Source organism: Taudactylus pleione, unplaced genomic scaffold, assembly GCF_031769625.1.
Source record: "Taudactylus pleione unplaced genomic scaffold, aTauple2 ptg000652l, whole genome shotgun sequence".
Lineage (NCBI taxonomy): Eukaryota > Metazoa > Chordata > Amphibia > Anura > Myobatrachidae > Taudactylus > Taudactylus pleione.
This window is the reverse complement of record NW_028285054.1, coordinates 8,397,501-8,408,120: the sequence shown is the minus strand read 5'-3', so window position 1 is coordinate 8,408,120 and position 10,620 is coordinate 8,397,501. Positions and strand designations below refer to the sequence as shown.

General features: G+C 53.6%; 1 pseudogene; it reads right to left on the bottom strand.

The window, feature by feature from the left end:
• Positions 1-7,000: 7,000 nt before the first annotated feature.
• Positions 7,001-8,054, bottom strand: LOC148478854 (28S ribosomal RNA; annotated as a pseudogene).
• Between the last annotated feature and the right edge of the window lie 2,566 nt (positions 8,055-10,620).

The following is a 10,620-nucleotide window of genomic DNA, read 5'->3' as shown; positions in this document are numbered from 1 at the left end:
TTCGCTCATTGTGTCTGATCAAAGGGGGCGTGCTGTCGATGTTGATTGACAGCACACCCCCTTTGGTGGGTGTGCCGGGGGCGTGCCTCCCTGACGGGGGCGTTCCCACGGGAACGCCTCCCGTCAGAAGCCGGCCCACTGACATCACTAGTGATGTCAGTGGGAGTGATTTTGGCTCTGATAGAGCCAAAATCACTCCGGAGCTTGCGGTTGAAAACCTCAACCGCAGGCTCCGGCTCGCAGTTTCGATGGTCGCGATGGTCAAGACCATCGCGGCCAACAAACTGCACGCTCGTATAGGCTGTGGGTGGTGACCCACAGCTATACGAGCGTCCATGAGGACGCTCCATTTTTTAGGAGGGCGGCCCTCATTCAGAGCGTGCGCTCTGCTCAGAGCGTACGGCTCTGAATGAGGGCCAAAGTTTGGTCCTCCATTTATGTTATATTGATATATACGTGCGGCTAAGGCGCACACAAACACAGAAAATATTTTTTTATTTTTGCTGGAGAGTAGTGCACTTTGTGGGATACACCACCCTTTAAGAAATGAGCCAGCCGTCTCTTTACTTATGGGACACAGGTGCACGCTTGGCGCTGCTCCTTTGTTGATGCACGTGCAGCCATAGTGCACACAATTCACAAACACAGAAAATATTTTTTTATTTTGTTTGGAGTGTACTTTGGGGGTTACAGCACCCTTTAACGGTCAAGCCAGCCAGCCCTTTACTTATGACACAGGCGCACGCTTGGCGCTGCTCCTTTGTTGATGCACGTGCGGCTACTGCGCACACAATTCAAAAGCACAGAAATTTTTTTTTTATTTTGTTTGGAGTGTACTTTGGGGGTTACAGCACCCTTTAACGGTCAAGCCAGCCGGCCCTTTACTTATGACACAGGTGCACGCTTGGCACTACTTTGTTGATGCACGTGCGGCTACTGCGCACACAATTCACAAACACAGAAAATATTTTTTAATTTTGTTTGGAGTGTACTTTGGGGGTTACAGCACCCTTTAACAGTCAAGCCAGCCGGCCCTTTTCTTATGACACAGGCGCAAGCTTGGGACTACTTTGTTGATGCACGTGCGGCTACTGCGCACACAATTCACAAACACAGAAAATATTTTTTTATTTTTGCTGGAGAGTAGTGCACTTTGTGGGTTACACCACCCTTTAAGAAATGAGCCAGCCGGCTCTTTATTTATGGGACACAGGCGCACGCTTGGTGCTGCTCCTTTGTTGATGCACGTGCAGCCACAGTGCACACAATTCACAAACACAGAAAATATTTTTTTATTTTGTTTGGAGTGTACTTTGGGGGTTACAGCACCCTTTAACGGTCAAGCCAGCCGGCCCTTTACTTATGACACAGGCGCACGCTTGGCGCTGCTCCTTTGTTGATGCACGTGCGGCTACTGCGCACACAATTCACAAACAGAGAAAATATTTTTTTATTTTGTTTGGAGTGTACTTTGGGGGTTACAGCACCCTTTAACAGTCAAGCCAGGTGGCCCTTTACTTATGACACAGGCGCACGCTTGGCACTACTTTGTTGATGCACGTGCGGCTACTGCGCACACAATTCACAAACAGAGAAAATATTTTTTTATTTTGTTTGGAGTGTACTTTGGGGGTTACAGCACCCTTTAACGGTCAAGCCAGCCGGCCCTTTACTATGACACAGGCGCACGCTTGGCACTACTTTGTTGATGCACATGCGGCTACTGCGCACACAATTCACAAACACAGAAAATATTTTTTTATTTTGTTTGGAGTGTACTTTGGGGGTTACAGCACCCTTTAACGGACAAGCCAGCTGTCCCTTTACTAATGGGACACAGGCGCACGCTTGGCGCTGCTCCTTTGTTGACGCACGTACAGCCACAGTGCACACAATTCACAAACACAGAAAAAATATTATTTTTTTTTTGCACTTGGGGGGAGCACCCCTGATGGACAGAGCAACCCCTGGACAACACTACAGCACCCCTTTAGGACTGGGACACTGCACAGAACTTTGGAGTGGACACAGCCCCTATGGACAACTGACTGCACAACACAGTCCAGCCAGCCCCTATGGACTTTGAAGGAGTGGACACAGCCCCAATGGACAACAGCAGCACAGCGCAGCACAGCACAACACTACACTGCACTACACTACACTACACTACACTACACTACACAGCCCAGCCAGCCCTAACTCCCACCCTCCCTCTTCACTGTCCACAGCCGAGTGAGAAAATGGCGCTGACGCAGGTACCTTATATAGGATCCAAAACCCGCGAGACCCGGAAGGCGGGATGATGACGTTTTGCCTCGATTTCAGATCCGAGTCAGGCGGGAAAAGTCGAGCCTGACTCGGATCGGCCTCGGATCGGGGGGGCTCGGGGGGGTTCGGATTTCAGAAATCCGAACCCGCTCACCCCTAATTAATATATGTATAGCATAGCAGACTCCAAACAATAATTATATGCATATCACAGCATAGTTGCCATAACATAATTATATGTATATCACAGTACAGTATCATAACATAATAATGTGTATATCACAGTATAGTATCATAACATAATTATATGCATATCATAGGACAGTCTCCATAACATAATTATATGTATTATATATCACAGCATAGTTGCCATTACATAATTATATGTCTATCCAGTGGCGGAACTAGAGAGTAGTGGACCCAGGTACAAGATTATGCTTTGAGCCCCCCTATGCAGTGCCCTCGTAGTGGTCCCCCTATGCAGTGCCCCAGTAGTGCCCAATATACAGTGCCCCCAGTAGTGGTCCCCCTATACAGTGCCCCCGGTAGTGCCCCATATACAGTGCCTCCAGAAGTGATCCCCCTACGCAGTGCCCCCAGTAGTAATCCCCTCTATGCATTGCCCCAATAGTAGCCCCCCTATGCAGTGCTCCCAGTAGTAGTTCCCCCTATGCATTGCCCCCAGTACTAATCCCCCCTATGCATTGTCCCCAGTAGTAGTCCCCCATATGCAGTGCCCCAGTAGTAGTTCCCCCTATTCATTGCCCCCAGTAGTAGTCCCCCCTATGCATTGCCCCCAGTTGTAATCCCCCTATGCATTGCCCCCAGTAGTAGTCCTCCCTATGCATTGCACCCAGTAGTAATCCCCCCCATGCATTGACCTCAGTAGTAGTCCGCCCTATACAGTGCCCCCATTAGTAGTCCCTCCTATGCATTGCCCCCAGTAGTAATCCCCCCTATACAGAGCCCCCAGTAGTGGCCACTCCCCCATACAGTGCCTTCTGTAGTGGCCCCCCTATACAGAGCCCCTAGTAGCGGTCATTCCCGCTAGCACCCCCCTATTCTGTGTGCCACCTTACACACACACTTGTTCTTGTGACCTTTTCAGGACCCATGACTGGATCGTCCATCGTGGGGATGCCTGCTTCCCATTGCCCAAACAGTTTGATCAGCAACCCGTGCATGCTGGCGGGTATCTATATCACATCACCCGGTGCGCATGTGCCGTATAGCTTGCTGACAGACACCATTATGCCTCACCTGGACCTAGTCAGTTTTTCCTAACCATGTGGGTACTCCATATGCCTCACCGGGACTAGTCAGGTATTCCTAACCATGTGGGTACTCCCTATGCCTCACCGGGACCTAGTCAGGTATTCCTAACCATGTGGGTACGCCCTTTGCTATGACCACTTAATGGTTTCACCAAAGTAAATAGAAAAGACGCCTTGGTTGGACCAACAGAAATTTTATTCAGGCTGTACACTTTCGCTTGATAGCAGTTATTTGTTTTTTTATGTAGTACTTGACCGACAGCCAGTTCCTAGCCTTCAGAGCCTGCTTCTCAGTGACTAGGCAGGCCTTGCAATCTTTTTTGCCGGACACCTTGCAGGAGAGGATGAATCACATCAGGTGTCTCTCAACAGCTGCTACTTCTTTTCTGCTCCACGGTTTCTTTTTAGAACCCACGCAATTACCTATGCAAGACAAGGAAGAGATCAGTCACCCAAAAAACCCACCGCCAGCCCAAGCCACCCAATGGATTTGACAGACACACACCTTTAGTACCCATGGCCGCATGCCTCTCCATCACTTTCGTTGCACTGGCATCTCCCTCCTCCACATGCACTGCTCCAGCTTCCACCTCTGGCTCATCATCAGACTCATCACTGGCTAGCGGGATTGGCTATGGAAATACAGAGATAAACAGAGATCCCCGGTCACAGTATCCCCCTTAGACTGTCAGCCCATGGAACAACCAGTTGGGTGAGGACCCATGCTACTTACCGTTGGGATCAATGAAGATCTCTTCCAGGCTTTGACCCTTAAAGTCAGCCAATCGACCTTGCTGGAGGGCAACGAAGAGTTTGCTAATTTTGGGCAATTGCAGGGTACCTTCAGGGAGGTGGTAGTACTGGCGGTGCACCCGGATATCGTGCCCTAGGAAATCGGCTAGCTGATCCATCTCCATGTCACTCATGTTCAGCACCCTCGAGAGGCTGGCCACATGTTTCCAAAGCCTGGTAGAGGAGAGAGCTTCTGGATGCTTGGCCCCACATGCCCGTGCATAGAGACGAATGCAGTCGGATCCTCTAAGGTGTGACAAGGCGGAGGGTCTTGCAACATATAGACATTGTCAAGACTGACACCACACTCTACCCTTTTCTCTGTGAGTTGCTTTTTTGCCCTCTGCATGCAAGGGGACAGGAGGACAGGAATTTTCCTGACTCTCTTACCAGGAATCTCAATGCGTGTGAAGTGCTGACATAGCTGATTTACAGGGTGATGTTGCGCTGGCCCTGTCAGTGCCAGAAAAGCGGCTGTGTGCCGAGATGCAAAAGAGCAAAGCATCATCTTTGAGACCTCACCTTCTCTACATCGGTTGAATAGGATTAGCTGTGTGAGGGTCACCGTGGCCAGCAGCAACCACTTCTTTGTGGTCGGGTGGGTGGACAAATCCTCTAGGTACTCCCGCTGTCTGTCGGTGAGATAAAGGTGCAACTGTTTTACTGTTTTACATCATCAGTGAAAGATTGAAGGGGGGGTGTTCCATTTTTGCTCCTCCAGGGTTTTGAGGGCAGCAGCTGAGATCATCTCGCTCCACCTTGCCTTGTATAGTTTTTGGAAGCTCTGTGCACTCTCCACAGTTGGGGCATGGCCCTCCATAAGTGCCTGGCACTCAACCGTGGTAGATATTTTTTGGAGGCTATGGCCCACTTTCAGGTCCAGTGAGGGTACCTTATAGGTATTCGTCAATTCAGCATAGCCGGCCAGGCTCCTTATGGCAGTTATGACCTGCAGGAAGTTTGCAGGGCAGATGAACTCTGCCATGCTCCTCAGAGGACTAACCATCCTGGCATGCAGTAACAGTCGCACCACCTCTCTAAGCTTCTGCCGTATATAATCATGCTTACTGACATCCAAACCATGCTGGTTATAGAGGTGGAGCCCAAACTGCATGATGCAAGGGTCACTCTTTATTACCTGTACCACATCATCGTGAATCATATCACACAGCACCTTCCAGAGGCCCTTCCCAACACCCGGTGGAACGGGAGTGGCATAAGCACAGAGGGATTGCACTCTGGTCCTCTCTGGTTTGGTGTTGGCAGAACCTCTTTTCAGCAGGCACCTTTTCACATTACGCCATAGGTGTTGCCTTGAGAAAAGGCCCTGGCAATATGCGCAATGCATGAAGTCTTGGGGAGCCACAGCTTCACCAGGCTGCTTGCATGGAAGTAGGACACCGCAGCCCTCACGTTGAACCCCGGCATTATGGGCAAAGTTCTCCCGGTTGCGCATCAGGTTAAGCTGTAGCTGCCTTTCCCTTGAGCTCTTTGGGTAGCTCACTGACGGGCTGCCTCAGGCTCATCGCAGTGGATGGCCTACACATGCCTTGCAATTTTTGAGAATGGTTTCTTGCACCATACACAATAGTTCTTTTTTTTATACAGCTTTGAGCCATCACATTTTTTGTCAAGTACATGGACTGGCACAGCATGGTTTTTTTTTGAGGTGCAGAAACCTGGGCCAGATATTGGGGATTCTTTGATAGCAGAGTGACCCTCAGCCAGCATCTGTGTCCCATGACGGGCCCGCTCATCCCCGCTGCTGTCTTCCAAACTGTCCACCTCAGAGGAGTGAGGGAGATAGTCTTTGTTACTGCCGTCAGTGCTGTTGTCAGTGATGTCACCGGGTGCAATGCTTAGGTCCATATTTTCCACCTTTAAAAGAAACCAGAAAAATAAGGATTAGCCCTCCCGCGATAACATATGCATGGTAAACAAAGCAAAAGGCCGACACCTACCGGCACAGCGAAAGCAGTCCAGCTGGAGAAGCCTCCCCACCGTGGCACGAAAACCTGAAGCTTCCTGGTTCTGTGTGTGACGCAGCAAAAACCCTAAGCTGCCTGGTTCTGTGTGTGTTGCTGTGCGCCTTTTTGAAAGAACCAATCACGCCTCGAGTCCCAGCACGTGCCAGCCTGTCAACCCTTAACCCCAGAGAGGGGAAGCTGGTGGCTCTCTCACCACCTATGAAAAATATGATGACACCTAAACCTGGGTAGACTGAACCCCTCCCAATAAAAAAAGATGCCGACACCTAAGCCCGGGTAGACTGCCCCCCTCCCAATAAAGCAAAAAAGTCCCGCCCCAATCCTCCCCAACAAAAAACGACCGTTAAGCCTGGGGAGGGACCTGCCAAGGGTGGGAGCGGGACCCGGGGGACCACCTCTCCCGTCCGCTGAGGCCACGGAGGCGCCGGCGCCAGCCAAGTTCTCAGAGGGGCGGATCGCATCTGAGAGCCTTCGCCCTCGCCCTCCCCGCCGGCCCTTAAGCCCGGGGATGGTGTGGTCCGGCCGACCGTTAAGCCCGCGGATGCCGCCGAGGTGAGAGAGGGACCCAAGGGAAAGGGCCCCGGCAGTCTCCCCCTTCTCTCTGGACCAAGTCGGGCCGGCTGGGGCAGGAGTCGTCGGGTGCGCGGCGCGCGCGGCCACACCCACCTGGAGTCGACAAAAGCTTGGCTCGAAGGATGACTTTCAATATATCGCAGCGAGGGAGCTGCTCTGCTACGCATGAAACCCTGACCCAGAATCAGGTCGTCTATGAATGATTTAGCACCGGATGACCAGCAAACATGCGATGCGCTGCGGGAGACAGGCGGCCCACTTCAGTCCGCGCTCTGGTCCCGTGGCGAGCGGCCCTACGTGCCGGGCACTGGCTCTCGGGGGGGACAGGCCTGGCTATCCCAGGCCAACCGTGGCTCGACGGCGCTTCGGTATCATCGCGCTTAGGGGGGATTCTGACTTAGGGGCGTTCAGTCATAATGCCACAGATGGTAGCTTCGCCCCATTGGCTCCTCAGCCAAGCACATACACCAAATGTCTGAACCTCCTCTCCTCTCGTACTGAGCAGGATTACTATGGTGACAACACCTCATCAGTAGGGTAAAACTAACCTGTCTCATGACAGTCTAAACCCAGCTCACATTCCCTATTAGTGGGTGAACAATCCAACGCTTGGTGAATTCTGCTTCACAATGATAGGAAGAGGTGACATCACTATGAACGCTTGGCCGCCACAAGCCAGTTATCCCTGTGGTAACTTTTCTGACACCTCCTGCCTAAAACCCAAAAAGTCAGAAGGATCGTGATGCCCCGCTTTCACGGTCTGTATTCATACTGGAAATCAAGATCAAGCGAGCTTTTGCCCTTCTGTTCCACGGGAGGTTTCTGTCCTCCCTGAGCTCGCCTTAGGACACCTGCGTTATGGTTTGACAGGTGTACCGCCCCAGTCAAACTCCCCACCTACCACTGTCCCCGGAGCGGGTCGCACCGGCCGGGTGAAGGTCCGGGCGCTTGGAGCCAGAAGCAAGAGCCCGCTCGGGGCTCGCCCCCCCGCCTCACCGGCAAAGTGAAAAAACTATAAGAGTAGTGGTATTTCACCGACGGCGCCCCGTGGCCCCGCGGAAGGGGACCGGGGGCATCCCACTTATCCTACACCTCTCATGTCTCTTCACAGTTGCAGATTAGAGTCAAGCTCAACAGAGTCTTCTTTACCCGCTGATTACGCCAAGCCCGTTCCCTTGGCTGTGGTTTCGCTAGATAGTAGGTAGGGACAGTGGGAATCTCATTCATCCATTCTTGCGCATCACTAACTACATGATGAGGCATTTGGCTACCTTAAGAGAGTCATAGTTACTCCCGCCATTTACCTGCGCTTCATTGAATTTCTTCACTTCGACATTCAGAGCACTGGGCACAAATCACATCGTGTCAACACCCGCCGCGGGCCCTCGCGATGCTTTGTTTTAATTAAACAGTCGGATTCCCCTGGTCCGCACCAGTTCTAAGTCAGCTGGTAGGCGCCGGCCGAGGAGGGGGAGAGCGGACAGACCGGGGGGAGCCGGGGGGGAGTGGCGCCAACCGCAGCTGGGGTGATCCACGGGAAGGGCCCGGCGTGAGATTTATACCCTCTCCCCCAGATTTTCAAGGGCCAGCGAGAGCTCACCAGATGCCGCCAGAACCGCGACGCCTTCCAAGGCCCTGGCCCCTCTTCCATGCTCTACTGGTGCCCTGGCAGGGACGCCTCACTCGCAGAATCTCCCATGCTCTCCTGGAGCTCGGGCAGGGATGCCTCAATCACAGAATCTCCCATGGTCTCCTGGAGCCCTGGCCAGGCTACGTTAGTCACAGAATCTCTCATGCTCTCCTGGAGCCCGGGCAGGGATGCCTCGCTCGCAGAATCTCCCATGCTCTCCTGTAGCCCTGGCCAGGCTGCATTGCTCACAGAATCTCTCATGCTCTCCTGGAGCCCTGGCCAGGCTGCATTGCTTGCAGAATTTCCCATGCTCTCCTGGAGCCCGGGCATGGACGCCTCGCTTGCATAATCTCCCATGCTCTCTTGGAGCTCGGGCAGGGACGCCTCGATCGAAAAATTTCCCATGCTCTCCTGGAGCCCGGGCAGGGACGCCTCGCTTGCAGAATCTTCAAAAGCTCTCCTGGAGCCCTGGCCAGGATGCTTTGCTCACTGAATCTCCCATGCTCTCTTGGAGCCCAGGCAGGGACACCTCGCTTGAAGAATTTCCAATGCTCTCCTGGAGCCCAGGCAGGGATGCCTCGCTCGACGAATCTCCAAAAGCTCTCCTGGAGCCCTGGCCAGGCTGCTTTGCTCACAGAATCTCCCATGCTCTCTTGGAGCCCGGGCAGGGATGCCTCACTCGCAGAATCTCCCATGCTCTCCTGGAGCCATGGCCTGGCAAGCCTCGCTCACAGGATCTCCCATGCTCTCCTGGAGCCCGGGCCAGGCTGCGTTGCTCACAGAATTTCCCATGCTCTCCTGGAGCCCGGGGATGGATGCCTCGCTTACAGAATCTCCCATGCTCTCCTGGAGCTCGGGCAGGGATGCCTCTCTCGCAGAATCTCCCATGCTCTCCTGGAGCTCAGGCAGGGATGCCTCGCTCACAGAATCTCCCATGCTCTCCTGGAGCCCTGGCCAGGCTGGGTTGCACACAGAATCTCCCATGCTCTCCTGGAGTCCGGTCATGGATGCCTCGCTCGCAGAATCTCCAAAAGCTCTCCTGGAGCCCTGGCCAGGCTGCATTGCTCACAGAATCTCTCATGCTCTCCTGGAGCCCTGGCCAGGCTGCATTGCTCACAGAATCTCCCATGCTCTCCTGGAGCTCGGGCAGGGATGCCTCACTCGCAGAATCTCCCATACTCTCCTGGAGCCCTGGCCAGGGTGCATTGCTTGCAGAATCTCCCATGCTTTCCTGGAGCCCGGGCAGGGATGCCTCACTCGCAGAATATCCCATGCTCTCCTGGAGCTCAAATAGGGATGCCTCGCTTGCAGAATCTCCCATGCCCTCCTGGAGCTCGGGTAGGAATGCCTCGAACACAGAATCTCTCTGGCTCTCCTGGAGCCCTGGCAAGGCTGCGCTGCTTACAGAATCTCCCATGCTCTCTTGGAGCTCGGGCAGGGATGCCTCGATCGCAGAATCTCCCATGTTCTCCTGGAGCCCTGGCCAGGCTGCATTGCTCACAGATTCTTCCATGCTCTCCTGGAGCCTGGGCAGGGACTCCATGCTCACAGAATCTCCCATGCCCTTCTGGAGCCCTGGCCAGGCTGTGTTGCTCGCATAATCTCCCATGCTTTCCTGGAGCCCTGGCCAGGCTGCATTGCTCGCAGAATCTCCCATGCTCTCCTGGAGCTCAAATAAGGACGCCTCGCTCTCAGAATCTCCCATGCTCTCCTGGAGCTCGGGCAGGGATGCCTCGCTCACAGAATCTCCCATGCTCGCCTGGAGCCCAGACAGGGACGCCTCGCTCGCAGAATCTCCCATGCTCACCTGGAGACCTGGGCCAGGCTACATTGCTCACAGAATCTCCCATGCTCTCCTTGAGCTCGGGCAGGGACGCCTCACTAGCAGAATCTCCCATGCTCTCCTGGAGCACAAACAGGGATGCCTCACTCACAGAATCACCTATGCTCTCCTGGAGCTAGGGCAGGGATGCCTCACTCACAGAACCTCCCATGCTCTCCTGGAGCTCGGGCAGGGACACCTCGCTCGCAGAATCTACCATGCTCTCCTGGAACCCTGGCCGGGATGCCTCGCCCCCACGGATCTCTTCCTGGC